Source organism: Eulemur rufifrons, chromosome 8 (genome assembly GCF_041146395.1).
Source record: "Eulemur rufifrons isolate Redbay chromosome 8, OSU_ERuf_1, whole genome shotgun sequence".
In the NCBI taxonomy this organism is placed as follows: Eukaryota; Metazoa; Chordata; class Mammalia; order Primates; family Lemuridae; genus Eulemur; species Eulemur rufifrons.
This window is the reverse complement of record NC_090990.1, coordinates 94,873,736-94,898,077: the sequence shown is the minus strand read 5'-3', so window position 1 is coordinate 94,898,077 and position 24,342 is coordinate 94,873,736. Positions and strand designations below refer to the sequence as shown.

The 24,342-nt window shown below is 60.0% G+C and overlaps 12 non-coding genes across 12 annotated transcripts; 4 read left to right on the top strand and 8 right to left on the bottom strand.

Moving 5' to 3' along the window:
* Positions 1-4,709: 4,709 nt before the first annotated feature.
* On the bottom strand, positions 4,710-4,781 carry TRNAE-CUC (transfer RNA glutamic acid (anticodon CUC)). The gene has a single exon. It is a non-coding gene; the product is annotated as a tRNA-Glu (tRNA).
* Positions 4,782-5,062: 281 nt separating this feature from the next.
* TRNAG-UCC (transfer RNA glycine (anticodon UCC)) lies at positions 5,063-5,134 on the bottom strand. Its single transcript has one exon. It is a non-coding gene; the product is annotated as a tRNA-Gly (tRNA).
* A 798-nt stretch (positions 5,135-5,932) lies between these two features.
* Positions 5,933-6,004, bottom strand: TRNAD-GUC (transfer RNA aspartic acid (anticodon GUC)). The gene has a single exon. It is a non-coding gene; the product is annotated as a tRNA-Asp (tRNA).
* A 638-nt stretch (positions 6,005-6,642) lies between these two features.
* Positions 6,643-6,725, top strand: TRNAL-CAG (transfer RNA leucine (anticodon CAG)). The gene has a single exon. It is a non-coding gene; the product is annotated as a tRNA-Leu (tRNA).
* Positions 6,726-7,654: 929 nt separating this feature from the next.
* On the top strand, positions 7,655-7,725 carry TRNAG-GCC (transfer RNA glycine (anticodon GCC)). Its single transcript has one exon. It is a non-coding gene; the product is annotated as a tRNA-Gly (tRNA).
* Positions 7,726-12,703: 4,978 nt separating this feature from the next.
* Positions 12,704-12,775, bottom strand: TRNAE-CUC (transfer RNA glutamic acid (anticodon CUC)). The gene has a single exon. It is a non-coding gene; the product is annotated as a tRNA-Glu (tRNA).
* Positions 12,776-13,056: 281 nt separating this feature from the next.
* Positions 13,057-13,128, bottom strand: TRNAG-UCC (transfer RNA glycine (anticodon UCC)). Its single transcript has one exon. It is a non-coding gene; the product is annotated as a tRNA-Gly (tRNA).
* Positions 13,129-13,777: 649 nt separating this feature from the next.
* On the bottom strand, positions 13,778-13,849 carry TRNAD-GUC (transfer RNA aspartic acid (anticodon GUC)). Its single transcript has one exon. It is a non-coding gene; the product is annotated as a tRNA-Asp (tRNA).
* A 638-nt stretch (positions 13,850-14,487) lies between these two features.
* TRNAL-CAG (transfer RNA leucine (anticodon CAG)) lies at positions 14,488-14,570 on the top strand. The gene has a single exon. It is a non-coding gene; the product is annotated as a tRNA-Leu (tRNA).
* A 929-nt stretch (positions 14,571-15,499) lies between these two features.
* TRNAG-GCC (transfer RNA glycine (anticodon GCC)) lies at positions 15,500-15,570 on the top strand. The gene has a single exon. It is a non-coding gene; the product is annotated as a tRNA-Gly (tRNA).
* Positions 15,571-20,558: 4,988 nt separating this feature from the next.
* On the bottom strand, positions 20,559-20,630 carry TRNAE-CUC (transfer RNA glutamic acid (anticodon CUC)). The gene has a single exon. It is a non-coding gene; the product is annotated as a tRNA-Glu (tRNA).
* Positions 20,631-20,911: 281 nt separating this feature from the next.
* On the bottom strand, positions 20,912-20,983 carry TRNAG-UCC (transfer RNA glycine (anticodon UCC)). Its single transcript has one exon. It is a non-coding gene; the product is annotated as a tRNA-Gly (tRNA).
* Positions 20,984-24,342: the final 3,359 nt, after the last annotated feature.

Sequence of the window (24,342 nt, the reverse complement as noted above, 5' to 3'; positions counted from 1 at the left end):
CTCCGCACACGCATTTCACCTCAAGGAATACCACCAGGCGCCACACGCTTGCACTCGCCCGCCGCACCTCTTCTCTTCGCCTTTCACCACGTTGCCTCGCTCTCTGGCTCCCCGCACCCTGAGAAGCTGTCGTGGCTGCCCAACCCATAGCAAGGACAGCGAGTCTCTGAAGACTGGCGCACACATCACCTTCTCCTGGAGGGTCACATAGTCCTTAAACCACACGAGCAAATTGAAAAGCACACGGACAATATCATCGCATATGCACGGTCCGGATTCAGTGCATTGCGCTCATCCACCGTATGTCTCCCAGTCCGCCACGCACCACCCACCGCCACCGAGAACCCCCCCACCCGAACCCCAATCCGCAGCTTTTGCCAACGTTCGTGCAGTTGCATATCTGTCCCTCGGGTCTCTTCTACTCTCAGCCCCAAACACACACCTGAGACTGTGAACGTGTGTCCTGATGAGGGGTTATTTAGGTCTCGGATCCAGTTGCATCCCCTACCCTTTTCGGACCTTGCCCAGACCCGCTCTCTCATGCTCTCAGCCTTACCCTTGCCTGCTCCCCCACCAGCCTTCAGCCCCAGCCTCACTCTTTAGTCTGACCGTATGGCGGCCCAGCACCCCAATCTCGCCCACTGGGGGTCCTCTCTGACCGCACGGGCTTCCATCTTGGGTCTTGCCTGGACCACAGCCCACTCACACACAGGCTGGCAATCTGCTGTTCCTGCCAGCCTCCAGTCTCGCCCTCCCTCCGCCACCTCCGACACCGCCCCCGCCTCTCCTTCTTCCCCCCACACAACTCAATCCACCCGCCCCCCAAACACCCCCCCCCCGCTCCCGCTGGCGCCAACACACAAACACACACACACACACACACACACACAGCCAGCCAGACGGACACACACACACACACACACACACCCCGGGACCCAGCTTCCCAGCGCCCCTGTCTCACACGTCCTGCTCTAACGAACTCGCGTCCCCCCTCTCCCGGCCTCTCACAGGCTCCGGAGACACCCGCCACCTCCGCGGCCACCCGAGATCACGCGGGCCCACCCGCCCCAGGCGTCTGCGGAAGCCACGCCTGACTGGCCAGCCGCACCCCCAGCCCGTTCCAGCGAGTCCCGGGCTCCACCCGGACACCCTGGACTCCTTCTCCCACCCCACACCCCACACCCTGCAACCCACCCACACCCCCGACACATCCCCACTCCCAGCACTGTGGGCGGGCGTCCCTCCCCTTTATGGTGTCATGCCCTTTGCCCTGGGCTGTGTGAGATGACACCCACGGGAAGGGACACGCACGTCCATCGCTGCCACCCACTCACACCCACCCACGACACACTCGCGAGAGAACCTCCCCCGGTGATGGCAAGCTCCCCTGTCCCGACAGGGGCTCGTCTCCGCACGTGATACCGAGGCCTCAAGGTCCCCGCCGACGTCACAACGCAGATTAGTGCAGTACGTTGGACGTCAGTTGGACCTGCAAATAAAGTTCTGGCATGAAGCACACTGAGCCCTGCAGTGTCCTTTGGGGAGCAGCCACAGAATGAGATGGATAGAGATGGCGACGGGCAGCGGCTGGAGAGCCGGGTAGTAGACAGCAGGTAAGGCGGGAAGGGGAAACGATCAGGAATGAAATCTAGGCGCCGGACGTAGGGGCGCTCTCGGCATGTTCTTTGCCGTTCGGAGACCAGATGGAGAGCGTCGGGAATGAAATGCCCATCGGATGCCGGCCAGACGTCTATCTGGACACGCATCTCCCCACGCCGCCGCCGGTCGGCCTGGCTGTGCGGATTTCCCAACCCGCTCCTCAGTCTCCGCGCTTCCGCCTCCTCTGCCCGGTAGATCTAGCGAGTCGGACCTCTCAAGCCTCATTTTCATATCCAGCACCCACAAAGCAACCCAGACAACTCGACAGCCAACACCCCCCCAAAAAAAAAAAATCCCGTTAAAAAGCGGGCAAAGCTCATGAGTAGACACTTCTCAAAAGAAGACAGACGAATGGCCAACAGGATTATGAGAAAATGCTCAACGTCCCTCATCAACAGGGAAATGCCAAGCAAAACCACAATGAGCTATCATCTGCACCCAGTTAGAATGGCTAGTACTTAAAAAAGTAACAGACGCGGGCCGGAATCCGGAGAAAAGGGAACTCTTACATACTGTTGGTGGGAATGTCAATCCCCACAGCAATGGGGCCCGGGTGGGGGCGGGGAGGGGAGGATCCTAAATATTGTACGGAACCACTTATAAAAAGAAAAAGACCCGGAATGGCCAAAGCAATCCTGAGCACAAAGAACACAGCTGGAGGCATCACACTACCCGACTTGCAACTGTACTGCAGATCTATAGGAACCAAAACAGCATGGGACTGGTATAAAAACAGACACGTAGACCAATGGAACAGAGTAGAGAACCCAGAGATAGAATCCAGGCATTTGCAACCAAGGCACCTTCGAGCACGGTGCCAAGAGCATACAACGGGCAAGGGACAGTCTTCTCAATAAACGGTGTGGGGGAAAATCTGGACATCTATTAATATTTGCAGAAGAATGAGACTAGACCCCTATATCTCAGTGTATGCAGAAATCAAATCAAAATGGTTTAAAGGCTTAGACCTAAGACCTGAAACTTTGAAACTACTAGAAGGAAACATTGGACAAATGCTTCAGGACGTTGGTCTGGGCAGAGAGTTTTTGTGTAAGACCTCGAAAGCACAGGCAGCCAAAGCACAAAGAGTCAATTGGGACCGCATCAAGTTAAAACAAACAAACAAACCCAAAAAGCACAAAACAAAACAAAACAAAACAACAACAACAACAAACTTCTGCTCAGCAAAGGAAACAGTCAGAAAAGTGAAGAGACAACCCACGGAATGGGAGAAAGTATTTGCAAGCTGTCCATCTGACAAGGGGTTAATAACCAGAATGCACAAAGAGCTCAAACAACCCAATGGTACAACAAAACACAACACAACAAACCAAAAAACAAAAATGAGCAATCCGATTCAAAACTGGGCAAAAGCTCTGAACAGGCATTTCTCAAAAGAAGACATACAAATGGCTGACAGGTATATGAACAAACGCTCAACGCCACTAAGCATCGGAGAGATGCAAATCAAAACCACGATGGGATATATCATCTGTCACCCCAGTTGAAATGGCTCACATCAAAAAGACAGGCAATGTGACAGATGCTGGCGAGGATGTGGAGAAAGGGGAACCCTCCTGCATTGTTGGGGTGGGACTGTAAATGAGTACAGAACAGTAGGGAGACTGCTCCGAAGCCTAAGAATAGACCTCCCATAGATCCAGCAAGCCCGCTGCTGGGTCTGCATCCAAAGGAACAGAAATCCATACGTCAAAGGGATACCTGCACCCCCATGTTTACTGCAGCACTATTCACCATAGCCAAAGCACGGAATCGACCTAAGTGGCCATCAACGGGTGAATGGATACACAAAATGCGGTGTAGATATACACCATGGAATACTATTCGGCCACAGAAAAGGATGGAATCCTATGGTTTGCAGCCTCTTGGATAAAACTGAAGGTCATTGTGTTCAGCGAAATACGCCAGCCACAGAAAGACAAACATACATGTTCTCACGCATATGTGGGAGCTAAAGAAGTTGATCTCCTGGAGGGAGAGCCTGGGGAGGGTGCCAGGCGGTGGGGCATGGGGGCTTGAGGGGGGGGCGGGGGTGGGGGTAGGAGAATGAAGAGGGGTTGTTAAAGGGTACAGACAGACAGTTACGTAGAAGGAGTAAGTTCTGACTTCCCGCAGAAGATTGTAGTGAATATCGTTAATTAACAATGACGTGTATATTCCAACACAGCTAGAAGAGAAGACCTGAAAGGTGTTCAACACATATCAATAGTAATGATAAATTGTCAAGGTGATGGACGCCCTGACTGGATCCTTACACATTCTCTGCAGGTCCCCCCCAAATATGCACAAACCTCATGGATCAATAAAAAACCATTTTTATTTTTCAAAAAAGATTCGTTTTCACACCCCTGCCTCCCCAACGCCTTGCCTGGAGCCTCGGCTCCCACAAGCTCCACGCCCCCTTCCCGGTCATAAGCCACTGACACACGTGGAGCCCAATCAGGGGCCGGCGCCCGAGGCCAGGCACGGCGTGCAAAAGCAAGAGCGCTTGACCGCCTGAGTGGCGACGTCACAGACCGCAGACCCTCGTAAGTGGCCGAACCGGTGGGCGCAGATGTCCCAGCAAGGGAGAGCAGAAGTGGCGCGTGAGCCGCGTGGCTCGGCTTGGCGGAAGCGGCGCTGCTGGAGAGCCCTGGCCCGTTCGGGGGGCCAGAAGCGACTTGGGTATGTGTGTACGCGTGGTGGGTGCGTGGGTGCGTGTCTGCGTCTGTGTGTGTGGGTGTGGGTGTGCTCGCACGCGTGCGCGCGCGTGGCGAGTTTTTGTGTGTCCGGCGGCGGCCACGGGAGGGGAAAGGCTGTCGCGGCCAGGCGAGTCTGGGGCTGAGGAAGACCGGGAGCGAGGCGAGCGTCGGGCAAGGGAGAGCAGAGAAGCTGAAGGCCTGAAGGCGGCCAGCCGGGCCGAAAGGCCGGATGGGCAGAGGGGTCGGGCCGCACGTGGAGGGCGCTGGAGAAGCGAGCGAGTCCGTTGGTCAAAAGGGGAGGTGTGAAGACGCCGGCAAGGTTGGCAGGCAGTGCGAAAGAAGAAAGGCTTCCCTGACCGGGAATCGAACCCGGGCCGCGGCGGTGAGAGCGCCGAATCCTAACCACTAGACCACCAGGGAACGACGGCCAGCCTGCCATGCTTGCGCCTCCTGGACGCAGCGCCAGGGTCGCAAGCGCTGGCGGCGCTACCTTGGCGCTCGGCCCCGGCTTCGGTTTAAAACAAACACCAGCCACCCGCCGCCCCTGGCAATCGGCGTGCCCTGGCAGAGCTCCTCTACTTGCAGCGGCCTCCAGCCCCGCGCGCCCCCTGCCCCCGCCACACGCACACAGGGACACACGCACGCACGCAGCCCACCGGCCAAGGCCCCGCACCTGGACCTACAGCAAAAGGTCGGTCTAGTGCGTTGGCCGGGAATCGAACCCGGGTCAACTGCTTGGAAGGCAGCTATGCTCACCACTATACCACCAACGCCGCTCGGCCCCGGCAGCCCCGCCACGCCGGCCCGGGGCTGCCACGAGCGCCCCGCCGACGCCCGGCGCAGCCCTGCCCCGATGCCCCTCCCGCCCTCAGCTCCGCACTGCCAAGGTGCCAGCCGAGGCCGCCGCGCGCCCCACATGAGCAAGCCCGGCGCAGCTGCTCCGGACCGCCCGCCTCCTGCGTCTCTCTGGTGGCGCTCTAGCTGCCTTGCTGCCCCTGGGCCCTCGACTCCACGCCCCCCGCCCGCCCCGCGGGCTTGAGGGCTCGTCCGGCATCCTGCTCACCACACCGCTTCTCCACCAGGGACCCGGCGAGGCCACAGCCGGCACACGCGGCGCACTCACTGTTACGCCTGCCCTTCCCAACCCCACCTCCCCATTCCGGCCCCACCCCCCCGCCCGGCCTCCCCGCCCGCCCACGGGCCTGTGCGGTCGTCGTCGTCGTCGTCGTCGTCTGGAGCCCATACCGACTCCCAATTTGGGGGGCGACGCTCGACGGGAGCCGTGGGGGCGCGAGGAGGCCGCTCCGATTATGCGAGCGAGAGGCCAGCGAGGAGGAAGGGGAAGGAGGTGGTGTGTGGGGGGGGGGGGGGTGCGGTGATCAAGGGAGCCAGGGTGCAGGGTGGCCCCTGGGAGGCCGAAAGGGGGACGGGGCACGGGGCCCATGCGGACCAGGCACCAGAGGGCGCCCGGCTGGAGGGCGGAGAGAGGAGAAGAAGGGCCCTTGGGCGCCAGAGGCTGGGTCCCGCATGGGGCGGCCGGGACCCAGGCGGTGGCCAAAAAGGGCAGCTGCCTCCCCGTCGGGGAATCGAACCCCGGTCTCCCGCGTGACAGGCGGGGATACTCACCACTATACTAACGAGGACGGCGGTGACGGTGGCCCGGGTGGCAGACCCCTCTGCGACCCGCCCACGCCTAGTGCCGCCTTCCTCTCCCTGCCCACCGCAGGCGGCCCGCACGTGCCCGACCCCCAAAACACCGCACCCCCGCCGCCGCCGGCGCTGCTGCTTCACCCCCGCCCCCACCCCCCGTCGCCGAAGCCAGCCTGCCGCAACTCCCAACAAAGCACCCTCCGACCCCGCCCGGACCCAGAGCCGCACCCCGACCTCTGTGTACCTCGGTGCAGTGGAACCTCCCAGTGCGCCCTCCCTGCTGCCTCCAGCGCGGGTATGGGGATGGCGCCTGGACGAAGAGGCGCGGGCGAGCGAGCAAGGCTGCGAGGAGGTGGAGGGCGCGCGCCGTGCTGCAGCGCGCGAGGAGAGGCGCGGGTGGGGGCCGGCGGCAGGCGGGCCCCATGCGGCTGGGTCCGGGGCGGGGACCTGGGGGAGCGCGGGCCTGGAGGAGTGGGGGCGTCGACGCCGGAGCGAGCCGCGCCTGCTCGCACGGCTCTCCCCCCTCTGACGGCGCGGCCGGTCTTTTGCGCACCGGGCAAGGCGCCGGCCAAGGGCGCCGGCGTTGGCGCCGCGTCGCAGCCAGGCGAGCGGCGTGGCGCCCGGGTCCGCCGTCAGGGTGGCCGAGCGGTCTAAGGCGCTGCGTTCAGGTCGCAGTCTCCCCTGGAGGCGTGGGTTCGAATCCCACTCCTGACAAGCACACCTTTTGGCCCGCCCGCCGGATGCCCGGTCCCCCAGCGCCCGGGCAAAGCCCACCGCAACCCTTGTCCACCTTACTCTGCCTTCCTGCCTCGCGCTCGCGCTCGCGCCCGCGCCCTTGACGCACGCCTCTCAAACGCAGCAACTGCTCAGGCACATGCCTTCTTCCTGCTCACGCGCTGGCGTCGCAGAAATACCCCAGTACCGGGACCCAGCGCCCTCCACCCTCTGCCAATTGACATCCGGACAGACCCACTCCCCGCCAAGTCACACATCCCTCTGACTGGGCCCCACACCTGGACGCTTCAGTACCTCGCTGTCCACCTTCCTCGCTTTTCCGCGCCTTTCTCCTCCGCCCCTCCCCCTGCCGCACCCCTCTCCGCCCCCTCCTCCCTGCAACACAGCCCGACCCCGTTTGCACCACCCGCACCCAAGCGTTCGGCCCCGATCTGTCCGCTGTGGAGTGCCAGCCCCCCCGCCCCCGCCCCGTTTCGCCCTCCAGCTCCTGCCGCGAGGACAGCGACACGCTCTCCGAGCCGCGCACTTCTGCAACCAGAGCCACACCACCCGACATGCCGTCCTTTCCACCCACCCTCGCGGCCCCCGCCTGGCGTCCGGGCGCGGGCCAGGGCCGCTCCCTCTCCTGGCTTCCTCTGGCGACACCGACAGCCCGTCCCGCCGCCCTGGGCGACAGAGAAAGCCCAGGACCCGGCGTACCCGCCCCTCTCCCTGAGCGGGCGCGCGCGCCCCAGTGCCCTCGACGTGACCCGAGCCTCTCCTACGGGTCGACCGTCGGCTCCCGGCCCCATCGGGCCCCTGGTGCGCGCTCAAACGCAGCAGATGCCCGCGGCGGTGGGCGGTGACCAGGGGCCGGCGGCCGGTGGCCAGCGCCACTGTGGGATCCTCTGTGGGTGCCCGGCCCCAGTGCATGGGTGGTTCAGTGGTAGAATTCTCGCCTGCCACGCGGGAGGCCCGGGTTCGATTCCCGGCCCATGCAGCCCACCGTCCCCTTTTGGCCCTGCAGCCACAAATGCCTGGCGGCGCTCCACTCAGCCTCCTCCTTCCAGCGGAGCCGCAAGCGCCTGTCCCACACCAGCTCCGCCCGCCAGCCAGCGCACCCCACCTCTGCCCCTTCCCCCCGCACCTCTCTCGCCCCGGCCCAAGAAGCCGGTCGTCCACGCCCCCCGAGACACCTTTCCAGCTCAGCTCAGCCACGCTCCCGCCACACACCTACCTGGTCCCCATTCTCTTCATTGGCCTGCCGCCGCCTCACTCCGCACACGCATTTCACCTCAAGGAATACCACCAGGCGCCACACGCTTGCACTCGCCCGCCGCACCTCTTCTCTTCGCCTTTCACCACGTTGCCTCGCTCTCTGGCTCCCCGCACCCTGAGAAGCTGTCGTGGCTGCCCAACCCATAGCAAGGACAGCGAGTCTCTGAAGACTGGCGCACACATCACCTTCTCCTGGAGGGTCACATAGTCCTTAAACCACACGAGCAAATTGAAAAGCACACGGACAATATCATCGCATATGCACGGTCCGGATTCAGTGCATTGCGCTCATCCACCGTATGTCTCCCAGTCCGCCACGCACCACCCACCGCCACCGAGAACCCCCCCACCCGAACCCCAATCCGCAGCTTTTGCCAACGTTCGTGCAGTTGCATATCTGTCCCTCGGGTCTCTTCTACTCTCAGCCCCAAACACACACCTGAGACTGTGAACGTGTGTCCTGATGAGGGGTTATTTAGGTCTCGGATCCAGTTGCATCCCCTACCCTTTTCGGACCTTGCCCAGACCCGCTCTCTCATGCTCTCAGCCTTACCCTTGCCTGCTCCCCCACCAGCCTTCAGCCCCAGCCTCACTCTTTAGTCTGACCGTATGGCGGCCCAGCACCCCAATCTCGCCCACGGGGGGTCCTCTCTGACCGCACGGGCTTCCATCTTGGGTCTTGCCTGGACCACAGCCCACTCACACACAGGCTGGCAATCTGCTGTTCCTGCCAGCCTCCAGTCTCGCCCTCCCTCCGCCACCTCCGACACCGCCCCCGCCTCTCCTTCTTCCCCCCACACAACTCAATCCACCCGCCCCCCAAACACCCCCCCCCCCGCTCCCGCTGGCGCCAACACACACACACACACACACACACACACAGCCAGCCAGACGGACACACACACACACACACACACACCCCGGGACCCAGCTTCCCAGCGCCCCTGTCTCACACGTCCTGCTCTAACGAACTCGCGTCCCCCCTCTCCCGGCCTCTCACAGGCTCCGGAGACACCCGCCACCTCCGCGGCCACCCGAGATCACGCGGGCCCACCCGCCCCAGGCGTCTGCGGAAGCCACGCCTGACTGGCCAGCCGCACCCCCAGCCCGTTCCAGCGAGTCCCGGGCTCCACCCGGACACCCTGGACTCCTTCTCCCACCCCACACCCCACACCCTGCAACCCACCCACACCCCGACACATCCCCACTCCCAGCACTGTGGGCGGGCGTCCCTCCCCTTTATGGTGTCATGCCCTTTGCCCTGGGCTGTGTGAGATGACACCCACGGGAAGGGACACGCACGTCCATCGCTGCCACCCACTCACACCCACCCACGACACACTCGCGAGAGAACCTCCCCCGGTGATGGCAAGCTCCCCTGTCCCGACAGGGGCTCGTCTCCGCACGTGATACCGAGGCCTCAAGGTCCCCGCCGACGTCACAACGCAGATTAGTGCAGTACGTTGGACGTCAGTTGGACCTGCAAATAAAGTTCTGGCATGAAGCACACTGAGCCCTGCAGTGTCCTTTGGGGAGCAGCCACAGAATGAGATGGATAGAGATGGCGACGGGCAGCGGCTGGAGAGCCGGGTAGTAGACAGCAGGTAAGGCGGGAAGGGGAAACGATCAGGAATGAAATCTAGGCGCCGGACGTAGGGGCGCTCTCGGCATGTTCTTTGCCGTTCGGAGACCAGATGGAGAGCGTCGGGAATGAAATGCCCATCGGATGCCGGCCAGACGTCTATCTGGACACGCATCTCCCCACGCCGCCGCCGGTCGGCCTGGCTGTGCGGATTTCCCAACCCGCTCCTCAGTCTCCGCGCTTCCGCCTCCTCTGCCCGGTAGATCTAGCGAGTCGGACCTCTCAAGCCTCATTTTCATATCCAGCACCCACAAAGCAACCCAGACAACTCGACAGCCAACACCCCCCCAAAAAAAAAAAATCCCGTTAAAAAGCGGGCAAAGCTCATGAGTAGACACTTCTCAAAAGAAGACAGACGAATGGCCAACAGGATTATGAGAAAATGCTCAACGTCCCTCATCAACAGGGAAATGCCAAGCAAAACCACAATGAGCTATCATCTGCACCCAGTTAGAATGGCTAGTACTTAAAAAAGTAACAGACGCGGGCCGGAATCCGGAGAAAAGGGAACTCTTACATACTGTTGGTGGGAATGTCAATCCCCACAGCAATGGGGCCCGGGTGGGGGCGGGGAGGGGAGGATCCTAAATATTGTACGGAACCACTTATAAAAAGAAAAAGACCCGGAATGGCCAAAGCAATCCTGAGCACAAAGAACACAGCTGGAGGCATCACACTACCCGACTTGCAACTGTACTGCAGATCTATAGGAACCAAAACAGCATGGGACTGGTATAAAAACAGACACGTAGACCAATGGAACAGAGTAGAGAACCCAGAGATAGAATCCAGGCATTTGCAACCAAGGCACCTTCGAGCACGGTGCCAAGAGCATACAACGGGCAAGGGACAGTCTTCTCAATAAACGGTGTGGGGGAAAATCTGGACATCTATTAATATTTGCAGAAGAATGAGACTAGACCCCTATATCTCAGTGTATGCAGAAATCAAATCAAAATGGTTTAAAGGCTTAGACCTAAGACCTGAAACTTTGAAACTACTAGAAGGAAACATTGGACAAATGCTTCAGGACGTTGGTCTGGGCAGAGAGTTTTTGTGTAAGACCTCGAAAGCACAGGCAGCCAAAGCACAAAGAGTCAATTGGGACCGCATCAAGTTAAAACAAACAAACAAACCCAAAAAGCACAAAACAAAACAAAACAAAACAACAACAACAACAAACTTCTGCTCAGCAAAGGAAACAGTCAGAAAAGTGAAGAGACAACCCACGGAATGGGAGAAAGTATTTGCAAGCTGTCCATCTGACAAGGGGTTAATAACCAGAATGCACAAAGAGCTCAAACAACCCAATGGTACAACAAAACACAACACAACAAACCAAAAAACAAAAATGAGCAATCCGATTCAAAACTGGGCAAAAGCTCTGAACAGGCATTTCTCAAAAGAAGACATACAAATGGCTGACAGGTATATGAACAAACGCTCAACGCCACTAAGCATCGGAGAGATGCAAATCAAAACCACGATGGGATATATCATCTGTCACCCCAGTTGAAATGGCTCACATCAAAAAGACAGGCAATGTGACAGATGCTGGCGAGGATGTGGAGAAAGGGGAACCCTCCTGCATTGTTGGGGTGGGACTGTAAATGAGTACAGAACAGTAGGGAGACTGCTCCGAAGCCTAAGAATAGACCTCCCATAGATCCAGCAAGCCCGCTGCTGGGTCTGCATCCAAAGGAACAGAAATCCATACGTCAAAGGGATACCTGCACCCCCATGTTTACTGCAGCACTATTCACCATAGCCAAAGCACGGAATCGACCTAAGTGGCCATCAACGGGTGAATGGATACACAAAATGCGGTGTAGATATACACCATGGAATACTATTCGGCCACAGAAAAGGATGGAATCCTATGGTTTGCAGCCTCTTGGATAAAACTGAAGGTCATTGTGTTCAGCGAAATACGCCAGCCACAGAAAGACAAACATACATGTTCTCACGCATATGTGGGAGCTAAAGAAGTTGATCTCCTGGAGGGAGAGCCTGGGGAGGGTGCCAGGCGGTGGGGCATGGGGGCTTGAGGGGGGGGCGGGGGTGGGGGTAGGAGAATGAAGAGGGGTTGTTAAAGGGTACAGACAGACAGTTACGTAGAAGGAGTAAGTTCTGACTTCCCGCAGAAGATTGTAGTGAATATCGTTAATTAACAATGACGTGTATATTCCAACACAGCTAGAAGAGAAGACCTGAAAGGTGTTCAACACATATCAATAGTAATGATAAATTGTCAAGGTGATGGACGCCCTGACTGGATCCTTACACATTCTCTGCAGGTCCCCCCCAAATATGCACAAACCTCATGGATCAATAAAAAACCATTTTTATTTTTCAAAAAAGATTCGTTTTCACACCCCTGCCTCCCCAACGCCTTGCCTGGAGCCTCGGCTCCCACAAGCTCCACGCCCCCTTCCCGGTCATAAGCCACTGACACACGTGGAGCCCAATCAGGGGCCGGCGCCCGAGGCCAGGCACGGCGTGCAAAAGCAAGAGCGCTTGACCGCCTGAGTGGCGACGTCACAGACCGCAGACCCTCGTAAGTGGCCGAACCGGTGGGCGCAGATGTCCCAGCAAGGGAGAGCAGAAGTGGCGCGTGAGCCGCGTGGCTCGGCTTGGCGGAAGCGGCGCTGCTGGAGAGCCCTGGCCCGTTCGGGGGGCCAGAAGCGACTTGGGTATGTGTGTACGCGTGGTGGGTGCGTGGGTGCGTGTCTGCGTCTGTGTGTGTGGGTGTGGGTGTGCTCGCACGCGTGCGCGCGCGTGGCGAGTTTTTGTGTGTCCGGCGGCGGCCACGGGAGGGGAAAGGCTGTCGCGGCCAGGCGAGTCTGGGGCTGAGGAAGACCGGGAGCGAGGCGAGCGTCGGGCAAGGGAGAGCAGAGAAGCTGAAGGCCTGAAGGCGGCCAGCCGGGCCGAAAGACCGGATGGGCAGAGGGGTCGGGCCGCACGTGGAGGGCGCTGGAGAAGCGAGCGAGTCCGTTGGTCAAAAGGGGAGGTGTGAAGACGCCGGCAAGGTTGGCAGGCAGTGCGAAAGAAGAAAGGCTTCCCTGACCGGGAATCGAACCCGGGCCGCGGCGGTGAGAGCGCCGAATCCTAACCACTAGACCACCAGGGAACGACGGCCAGCCTGCCATGCTTGCGCCTCCTGGACGCAGCGCCAGGGTCGCAAGCGCTGGCGGCGCTACCTTGGCGCTCGGCCCCGGCTTCGGTTTAAAACAAACACCAGCCACCCGCCGCCCCTGGCAATCGGCGTGCCCTGGCAGAGCTCCTCTACTTGCAGCGGCCTCCAGCCCCGCGCGCCCCCTGCCCCCGCCACACGCACACAGGGACACACGCACGCACGCAGCCCACCGGCCAAGGCCCCGCACCTGGACCTACAGCAAAAGGTCGGTCTAGTGCGTTGGCCGGGAATCGAACCCGGGTCAACTGCTTGGAAGGCAGCTATGCTCACCACTATACCACCAACGCCGCTCGGCCCCGGCAGCCCCGCCACGCCGGCCCGGGGCTGCCACGAGCGCCCCGCCGACGCCCGGCGCAGCCCTGCCCCGATGCCCCTCCCGCCCTCAGCTCCGCACTGCCAAGGTGCCAGCCGAGGCCGCCGCGCGCCCCACATGAGCAAGCCCGGCGCAGCTGCTCCGGACCGCCCGCCTCCTGCGTCTCTCTGGTGGCGCTCTAGCTGCCTTGCTGCCCCTGGGCCCTCGACTCCACGCCCCCCGCCCGCCCCGCGGGCTTGAGGGCTCGTCCGGCATCCTGCTCACCACACCGCTTCTCCACCAGGGACCCGGCGAGGCCACAGCCGGCACACGCGGCGCACTCACTGTTACGCCTGCCCTTCCCAACCCCACCTCCCCATTCCGGCCCCACCCCCCCGCCCGGCCTCCCCGCCCGCCCACGGGCCTGTGCGGTCGTCGTCGTCGTCGTCCTCTGGAGCCCATACCGACTCCCAATTTGGGGGGCGACGCTCGAAGGGGGACGGGGCACGGGGCCCATGCGGACCAGGCACCAGAGGGCGCCCGGCTGGAGGGCGGAGAGAGGAGAAGAAGGGCCCTTGGGCGCCAGAGGCTGGGTCCCGCATGGGGCGGCCGGGACCCAGGCGGTGGCCAAAAAGGGCAGCTGCCTCCCCGTCGGGGAATCGAACCCCGGTCTCCCGCGTGACAGGCGGGGATACTCACCACTATACTAACGAGGACGGCGGTGACGGTGGCCCGGGTGGCAGACCCCTCTGCGACCCGCCCACGCCTAGTGCCGCCTTCCTCTCCCTGCCCACCGCAGGCGGCCCGCACGTGCCCGACCCCCAAAACACCGCACCCCCGCCGCCGCCGGCGCTGCTGCTTCACCCCCGCCCCCACCCCCCGTCGCCGAAGCCAGCCTGCCGCGACTCCCAACAAAGCACCCTCCGACCCCGCCCGGACCCAGAGCCGCACCCCGACCTCTGTGTACCTCGGTGCAGTGGAACCTCCCAGTGCGCCCTCCCTGCTGCCTCCAGCGCGGGTATGGGGATGGCGCCTGGACGAAGAGGCGCGGGCGAGCGAGCAAGGCTGCGAGGAGGTGGAGGGCGCGCGCCGTGCTGCAGCGCGCGAGGAGAGGCGCGGGTGGGGGCCGGCGGCAGGCGGGCCCCATGCGGCTGGGTCCGGGGCGGGGACCTGGGGGAGCGCGGGCCTGGAGGAGTGGGGGCGTCGACGCCGGAGCGAGCCGCGCCTGCTCGCACGGCTCTCCCCCCTCTGACGGCGCGGCCGGTCTTTTGCGCACCGGGCAAGGCGCCGGCCAAGGGCGCCGGCGTTGGCGCCGCGTCGCAGCCAGGCGAGCGGCGTGGCGCCCGGGTCCGCCGTCAGGGTGGCCGAGCGGTCTAAGGCGCTGCGTTCAGGTCGCAGTCTCCCCTGGAGGCGTGGGTTCGAATCCCACTCCTGACAAGCACACCTTTTGGCCCGCCCGCCGGATGCCCGGTCCCCCAGCGCCCGGGCAAAGCCCACCGCAACCCTTGTCCACCTTACTCTGCCTTCCTGCCTCGCGCTCGCGCTCGCGCCCGCGCCCTTGACGCACGCCTCTCAAACGCAGCAACTGCTCAGGCACATGCCTTCTTCCTGCTCACGCGCTGGCGTCGCAGAAATACCCCAGTACCGGGACCCAGCGCCCTCCACCCTCTGCCAATTGACATCCGGACAGACCCACTCCCCGCCAAGTCACACATCCCTCTGACTGGGCCCCACACCTGGACGCTTCAGTACCTCGCTGTCCACCTTCCTCGCTTTTCCGCGCCTTTCTCCTCCGCCCCTCCCCCTGCCGCACCCCTCTCCGCCCCCTCCTCCCTGCAACACAGCCCGACCCCGTTTGCACCACCCGCACCCAAGCGTTCGGCCCCGATCTGTCCGCTGTGGAGTGCCAGCCCCCCCGCCCCCGCCCCGTTTCGCCCTCCAGCTCCTGCCGCGAGGACAGCGACACGCTCTCCGAGCCGCGCACTTCTGCAACCAGAGCCACACCACCCGACATGCCGTCCTTTCCACCCACCCTCGCGGCCCCCGCCTGGCGTCCGGGCGCGGGCCAGGGCCGCTCCCTCTCCTGGCTTCCTCTGGCGACACCGACAGCCCGTCCCGCCGCCCTGGGCGACAGAGAAAGCCCAGGACCCGGCGTACCCGCCCCTCTCCCTGAGCGGGCGCGCGCGCCCCAGTGCCCTCGACGTGACCCGAGCCTCTCCTACGGGTCGACCGTCGGCTCCCGGCCCCATCGGGCCCCTGGTGCGCGCTCAAACGCAGCAGATGCCCGCGGCGGTGGGCGGTGACCAGGGGCCGGCGGCCGGTGGCCAGCGCCACTGTGGGATCCTCTGTGGGTGCCCGGCCCCAGTGCATGGGTGGTTCAGTGGTAGAATTCTCGCCTGCCACGCGGGAGGCCCGGGTTCGATTCCCGGCCCATGCAGCCCACCGTCCCCTTTTGGCCCTGCAGCCACAAATGCCTGGCGGCGCTCCACTCAGCCTCCTCCTTCCAGCGGAGCCGCAAGCGCCTGTCCCACACCAGCTCCGCCCGCCAGCCAGCGCACCCCACCTCTGCCCCTTCCCCCCGCACCTCTCTCGCCCCGGCCCAAGAAGCCGGTCGTCCACGCCCCCCGAGACACCTTTCCAGCTCAGCTCAGCCACGCTCCCGCCACACACCTACCTGGTCCCCATTCTCTTCATTGGCCTGCCGCCGCCTCACTCCGCACACGCATTTCACCTCAAGGAATACCACCAGGCGCCACACGCTTGCACTCGCCCGCCGCACCTCTTCTCTTCGCCTTTCACCACGTTGCCTCGCTCTCTGGCTCCCCGCACCCTGAGAAGCTGTCGTGGCTGCCCAACCCATAGCAAGGACAGCGAGTCTCTGAAGACTGGCGCACACATCACCTTCTCCTGGAGGGTCACATAGTCCTTAAACCACACGAGCAAATTGAAAAGCACACGGACAATATCATCGCATATGCACGGTCCGGATTCAGTGCATTGCGCTCATCCACCGTATGTCTCCCAGTCCGCCACGCACCACCCACCGCCACCGAGAACCCCCCCACCCGAACCCCAATCCGCAGCTTTTGCCAACGTTCGTGCAGTTGCATATCTGTCCCTCGGGTCTCTTCTACTCTCAGCCCCAAACACACACCTGAGACTGTGAACGTGTGTCCTGATGAGGGGTTATTTAGGTCTCGGATCCAGTTGCATCCCCTACCCTTTTCGGACCTTGCCCAGACCCGCTCTCTCATGCTCTCAGCCTTACCCTTGCCTGCTCCCCCACCAGCCTTCAGCCCCAGCCTCACTCTTTAGTCTGACCGTATGGCGGCCCAGCACCCCAATCTCGCCCACGGGGGGTCCTCTCTGACCGCACGGGCTTCCATCTTGGGTCTTGCCTGGACCACAGCCCACTCACACACAGGCTGGCAATCTGCTGTTCCTGCCAGCCTCCAGTCTCGCCCTCCCTCCGCCACCTCCGACACCGCCCCCGCCTCTCCTTCTTCCCCCCACACAACTCAATCCACCCGCCCCCCAAACACCCCCCCCCCCGCTCCCGCTGGCGCCAACACACAAACACACACACACACACACACACAGCCAGCCAGACGGACACACACACACACACACACACACCCCGGGACCCAGCTTCCCAGCGCCCCTGTCTCACACGTCCTGCTCTAACGAACTCGCGTCCCCCCTCTCCCGGCCTCTCACAGGCTCCGGAGACACCCGCCACCTCCGCGGCCACCCGAGATCACGCGGGCCCACCCGCCCCAGGCGTCTGCGGAAGCCACGCCTGACTGGCCAGCCGCACCCCCAGCCCGTTCCAGCGAGTCCCGGGCTCCACCCGGACACCCTGGACTCCTTCTCCCACCCCACACCCCACACCCTGCAACCCACCCACACCCCCGACACATCCCCACTCCCAACACTGTGGGCGGGCGTCCCTCCCCTTTATGGTGTCATGCCCTTTGCCCTGGGCTGTGTGAGATGACACCCACGGGAAGGGACACGCACGTCCATCGCTGCCACCCACTCACACCCACCCACGACACACTCGCGAGAGAACCTCCCCCGGTGATGGCAAGCTCCCCTGTCCCGACAGGGGCTCGTCTCCGCACGTGATACCGAGGCCTCAAGGTCCCCGCCGACGTCACAACGCAGATTAGTGCAGTACGTTGGACGTCAGTTGGACCTGCAAATAAAGTTCTGGCATGAAGCACACTGAGCCCTGCAGTGTCCTTTGGGGAGCAGCCACAGAATGAGATGGATAGAGATGGCGACGGGCAGCGGCTGGGGAGCCGGGTAGTAGACAGCAGGTAAGGCGGGAAGGGGAAACGATCAGGAATGAAATCTAGGCGCCGGACGTAGGGGCGCTCTCGGCATGTTCTTTGCCGTTCGGAGACCAGATGGAGAGCGTCGGGAATGAAATGCCCATCGGATGCCGGCCAGACGTCTATCTGGACACGCATCTCCCCACGCCGCCGCCGGTCGGCCTGGCTGTGCGGATTTCCCAACCCGCTCCTCAGTCTCCGCGCTTCCGCCTCCTCTGCCCGGTAGATCTAGCGAGTCGGACCTCTCAAGCCTCATTTTCATATCCAGCACCCACAAAGCAACCCAGACAACTCGACAGCCAACACCACAAAAAAAAAAAAAAAAAAAAATCCCGTTAAAAAGCGGGCAAAGCTCATGAGTAGACACTTCTCAAAAGAAGACAGACGAATGGCCAACAGGATTATGAGAAAATGCTCAACGTCCCTCATCAACAGGGAAATGCCAAGCAAAACCACAATGAGCTATCATCTGCACCCAGTTAGAATGGCTAGTACTTAAAAAAGTAACAGACGCGGGCCGGAATCCGGAGAAAAGGGAACTCTTACATACTGTTGGTGGGAATGTCAATCCCCACAGCAATGGGGCCCGGGTGGGGGCGGGGAGGGGAGGATCCTAAATATTGTACGGAACCACTTATAAAAAGAAAAAGACCCGGAATGGCCAAAGCAATCCTGAGCACAAAGAACACAGCTGGAGGCATCACACTACCCGACTTGCAACTGTACTGCAGATCTATAGGAACCAAAACAGCATGGGACTGGTATAAAAACAGACACGTAGACCAATGGAACAGAGTAGAGAACCCAGAGATAGAATCCAGGCATTTGCAACCAAGGCACCTTCGAGCACGGTGCCAAGAGCATACAACGGGCAAGGGACAGTCTTCTCAATAAACGGTGTGGGGGAAAATCTGGACATCTATTAATATTTGCAGAAGAATGAGACTAGACCCCTATATCTCAGTGTATGCAGAAATCAAATCAAAATGGTTTAAAGGCTTAGACCTAAGACCTGAAACTTTGAAACTACTAGAAGGAAACATTGGACAAATGCTTCAGGACGTTGGTCTGGGCAGAGAGTTTTTGTGTAAGACCTCGAAAGCACAGGCAGCCAAAGCACAAAGAGTCAATTGGGACCGCATCAAGTTAAAACAAACAAACAAACCCAAAAAGCACAAAACAAAACAAAACAACAACAACAACAACAACAAACTTCTGCTCAGCAAAGGAAACAGTCAGAAAAGTGAAGAGACAACCCACGGAATGGGAGAAAGTATTTGCAAGCTGTCCATCTGACAAGGGGTTAATAACCAGAATGCACAAAGAGCTCAAACAACCCAATGGTACAACAAAACACAACACAACAAACCAAAAAACAAAAATGAGCAATCCGATTCAAAACTGGGCAAAAGCTCTGAACAGGCATTTCTCAAAAGAAGACATACAAATGGCTGACAGGTATATGAACAAACGCTCAACGCCACTAAGCATCGGAGAGATGCAAATCAAAACCACGATGGGATATATCATCTGTCACCCCAGTTGAAATGGCTCACATCAAAAAGACAGGCAATGTGACAGATGCTGGCGAGGATGTGGAGAAAGGGGAACCCTCCTGCATTGTTGGGGTGGGACTGTAAATGAGTACAGAACAGTAGGGAGACTGCTCCGAAGCCTAAGAATAGACCTCCCATAGATCCAGCAAGCCCGCTGCTGGGTCTGCATCCAAAGGAACAGAAATCCATACGTCAAAGGGATACCTGCACCCCCATGTTTACTGCAGCACTATTCACCATAGCCAAAGCACGGAATCGACCTAAGTGGCCATCAACGGGTGAATGGATACACAAAATGCGGTGTAGATATACACCATGGAATACTATTCGGCCACAGAAAAGGATGGAATCCTATGGTTTGCAGCCTCTTGGATAAAACTGAAGGTCATTGTGTTCAGCGAAATACGCCAGCCACAGAAAGACAAACATACATGTTCTCACGCATATGTGGGAGCTAAAGAAGTTGATCTCCTGGAGGGAGAGCCTGGGGAGGGTGCCAGGCGGTGGGGCATGGGGGCTTGAGGGGGGGGCGGGGGTGGGGGTAGGAGAATGAAGAGGGGTTGTTAAAGGGTACAGACAGACAGTTACGTAGAAGGAGTAAGTTCTGACTTCCCGCAGAAGATTGTAGTGAATATCGTTAATTAACAATGACGTGTATATTCCAACACAGCTAGAAGAGAAGACCTGAAAGGTGTTCAACACATATCAATAGTAATGATAAATTGTCAAGGTGATGGACGCCCTGACTGGATCCTTACACATTCTCTGCAGGTCCCCCCCAAATATGCACAAACCTCATGGATCAATAAAAAACCATTTTTATTTTTCAAAAAAGATTCGTTTTCACACCCCTGCCTCCCCAACGCCTTGCCTGGAGCCTCGGCTCCCACAAGCTCCACGCCCCCTTCCCGGTCATAAGCCACTGACACACGTGGAGCCCAATCAGGGGCCGGCGCCCGAGGCCAGGCACGGCGTGCAAAAGCAAGAGCGCTTGACCGCCTGAGTGGCGACGTCACAGACCGCAGACCCTCGTAAGTGGCCGAACCGGTGGGCGCAGATGTCCCAGCAAGGGAGAGCAGAAGTGGCGCGTGAGCCGCGTGGCTCGGCTTGGCGGAAGCGGCGCTGCTGGAGAGCCCTGGCCCGTTCGGGGGGCCAGAAGCGACTTGGGTATGTGTGTACGCGTGGTGGGTGCGTGGGTGCGTGTCTGCGTCTGTGTGTGTGGGTGTGGGTGTGCTCGCACGCGTGCGCGCGCGTGGCGAGTTTTTGTGTGTCCGGCGGCGGCCACGGGAGGGGAAAGGCTGTCGCGGCCAGGCGAGTCTGGGGCTGAGGAAGACCGGGAGCGAGGCGAGCGTCGGGCAAGGGAGAGCAGAGAAGCTGAAGGCCTGAAGGCGGCCAGCCGGGCCGAAAGGCCGGATGGGCAGAGGGGTCGGGCCGCACGTGGAGGGCGCTGGAGAAGCGAGCGAGTCCGTTGGTCAAAAGGGGAGGTGTGAAGACGCCGGCAAGGTTGGCAGGCAGTGCGAAAGAAGAAAGGCTTCCCTGACCGGGAATCGAACCCGGGCCGCGGCGGTGAGAGCGCCGAATCCTAACCACTAGACCACCAGGGAACGACGGCCAGCCTGCCATGCTTGCGCCTCCTGGACGCAGCGCCAGGGTCGCAAGCGCTGGCGGCGCTACCTTGGCGCTCGGCCCCGGCTTCGGTTTAAAACAAACACCAGCCACCCGCCGCCCCTGGCAATCGGCGTGCCCTGGCAGAGCTCCTCTACTTGCAGCGGCCTCCAGCCCCGCGCGCCCCCTGCCCCCGCCACACGCACACAGGGACACACGCACGCACGCAGCCCACCGGCCAAGGCCCCGCACCTGGACCTACAGCAAAAGGTCGGTCTAGTGCGTTGGCCGGGAATCGAACCCGGGTCAACTGCTTGGACGGTAGCTATACTCACCACTATACCACCAACGCTGCTCGGCCCCAGCAGCCCCGCCACTTCCCCACCCGCTGACGCCCTCAAGCCCCCATGCCCCACCGCCTGGCACCCTCCGCACTCTCTCTCTCCAGGAGATCAAATTCTTTAGCTCCCACATATGCGTCAGAACATGTATGTTTGTCTTTCTGTGGCTGGCGTATTTCGCTGAACACAATGACCTCAGTTTTATCCAAGTGGCTGCAAACCATAGGATTCCATCCTTTTCTGTGGCCGAATAGTATTCCATGGTGTATATCTACACCGCATTTTGTGTATCCATTCACCCGTTGATGGCCACTTAGGTCGATTCCGTGCTTTGGCTATGGTGAATAGTGCTGCAGTAAACATGGGGGTGCAGGTATCCCTTTGACGTATGGATTTCTGTTCCTTTGGATGCAGACCCAGCAGCGGGCTTGCTGGATCTATGGGAGGTCTATTCTTAGGCTTCGGAGCAGTCTCCCTACTGTTCTGTACTCATTTACAGTCCCACCCCAACAATGCAGGAGGGTTCCCCTTTCTCCACATCCTCGCCAGCATCTGTCACATTGCCTGTCTTTTTGATGTGAGCCATTTCAACTGGGGTGACAGATGATATATCCCATCGTGGTTTTGATTTGCATCTCTCCGATGCTTAGTGGCGTTGAGCGTTTGTTCATATACCTGTCAGCCATTTGTATGTCTTCTTTTGAGAAATGCCTGTTCAGAGCTTTTGCCCAGTTTTGAATCGGATTGCTCATTTTTGTTTTTTGGTTTGTTGTGTTGTGTTTTGTTGTACCATTGGGTTGTTTGAGCTCTTTGTGCATTCTGGTTATTAACCCCTTGTCAGATGGACAGCTTGCAAATACTTTCTCCCATTCCGTGGGTTGTCTCTTCACTTTTCTGACTGTTTCCTTTGCTGAGCAGAAGTTTGTTGTTGTTGTTGTTTTGTTTTGTTTTGTGCTTTTTGGGTTTGTTTGTTTGTTTTAACTTGATGCGGTCCCAATTGACTCTTTGTGCTTTGGCTGCCTGTGCTTTCGAGGTCTTACACAAAAACTCTCTGCCCAGACCAACGTCCTGAAGCATTTGTCCAATGTTTCCTTCTAGTAGTTTCAAAGTTTCAGGTCTTAGGTCTAAGCCTTTAAACCATTTTGATTTGATTTCTGCATACACTGAGATATAGGGGTCTAGTCTCATTCTTCTGCAAATATTAATAGATGTCCAGATTTTCCCCCACACCGTTTATTGAGAAGACTGTCCCTTGCCCGTTGTATGCTCTTGGCACCGTGCTCGAAGGTGCCTTGGTTGCAAATGCCTGGATTCTATCTCTGGGTTCTCTACTCTGTTCCATTGGTCTACGTGTCTGTTTTTATACCAGTCCCATGCTGTTTTGGTTCCTATAGATCTGCAGTACAGTTGCAAGTCGGGTAGTGTGATGCCTCCAGCTGTGTTCTTTGTGCTCAGGATTGCTTTGGCCATTCCGGGTCTTTTTCTTTTTATAAGTGGTTCCGTACAATATTTAGGATCCTCCCCTCCCCGCCCCCACCCGGGCCCCATTGCTGTGGGGATTGACATTCCCACCAACAGTATGTAAGAGTTCCCTTTTCTCCGGATTCCGGCCCGCGTCTGTTACTTTTTTAAGTACTAGCCATTCTAACTGGGTGCAGATGATAGCTCATTGTGGTTTTGCTTGGCATTTCCCTGTTGATGAGGGACGTTGAGCATTTTCTCATAATCCTGTTGGCCATTCGTCTGTCTTCTTTTGAGAAGTGTCTACTCATGAGCTTTGCCCGCTTTTTAACGGGATTTTTTTTTTTTGGGGGGGTGTTGGCTGTCGAGTTGTCTGGGTTGCTTTGTGGGTGCTGGATATGAAAATGAGGCTTGAGAGGTCCGACTCGCTAGATCTACCGGGCAGAGGAGGCGGAAGCGCGGAGACTGAGGAGCGGGTTGGGAAATCCGCACAGCCAGGCCGACCGGCGGCGGCGTGGGGAGATGCGTGTCCAGATAGACGTCTGGCCGGCATCCGATGGGCATTTCATTCCCGACGCTCTCCATCTGGTCTCCGAACGGCAAAGAACATGCCGAGAGCGCCCCTACGTCCGGCGCCTAGATTTCATTCCTGATCGTTTCCCCTTCCCGCCTTACCTGCTGTCTACTACCCGGCTCTCCAGCCGCTGCCCGTCGCCATCTCTATCCATCTCATTCTGTGGCTGCTCCCCAAAGGACACTGCAGGGCTCAGTGTGCTTCATGCCAGAACTTTATTTGCAGGTCCAACTGACGTCCAACGTACTGCACTAATCTGCGTTGTGACGTCGGCGGGGACCTTGAGGCCTCGGTATCACGTGCGGAGACGAGCCCCTGTCGGGACAGGGGAGCTTGCCATCACCGGGGGAGGTTCTCTCGCGAGTGTGTCGTGGGTGGGTGTGAGTGGGTGGCAGCGATGGACGTGCGTGTCCCTTCCCGTGGGTGTCATCTCACACAGCCCAGGGCAAAGGGCATGACACCATAAAGGGGAGGGACGCCCGCCCACAGTGCTGGGAGTGGGGATGTGTCGGGGGTGTGGGTGGGTTGCAGGGTGTGGGGTGTGGGGTGGGAGAAGGAGTCCAGGGTGTCCGGGTGGAGCCCGGGACTCGCTGGAACGGGCTGGGGGTGCGGCTGGCCAGTCAGGCGTGGCTTCCGCAGACGCCTGGGGCGGGTGGGCCCGCGTGATCTCGGGTGGCCGCGGAGGTGGCGGGTGTCTCCGGAGCCTGTGAGAGGCCGGGAGAGGGGGGACGCGAGTTCGTTAGAGCAGGACGTGTGAGACAGGGGCGCTGGGAAGCTGGGTCCCGGGGTGTGTGTGTGTGTGTGTGTGTGTCCGTCTGGCTGGCTGTGTGTGTGTGTGTGTGTGTGTGTGTGTGTTGGCGCCAGCGGGAGCGGGGGGGGGGGGTGTTTGCGGGGCGGGTGGATTGAGTTGTGTGGGGGGAAGAAGGAGAGGCGGGGGCGGTGTCGGAGGTGGCGGAGGGAGGGCGAGACTGGAGGCTGGCAGGAACAGCAGATTGCCAGCCTGTGTGTGAGTGGGCTGTGGTCCAGGCAAGACCCAAGATGGAAGCCCGTGCGGTCAGAGAGGACCCCCCGTGGGCGAGATTGGGGTGCTGGGCCGCCATACGGTCAGACTAAAGAGTGAGGCTGGGGCTGAAGGCTGGTGGGGGAGCAGGCAAGGGTAAGGCTGAGAGCATGAGAGAGCGGGTCTGGGCAAGGTCCGAAAAGGGTAGGGGATGCAACTGGATCCGAGACCTAAATAACCCCTCATCAGGACACACGTTCACAGTCTCAGGTGTGTGTTTGGGGCTGAGAGTAGAAGAGACCCGAGGGACAGATATGCAACTGCACGAACGTTGG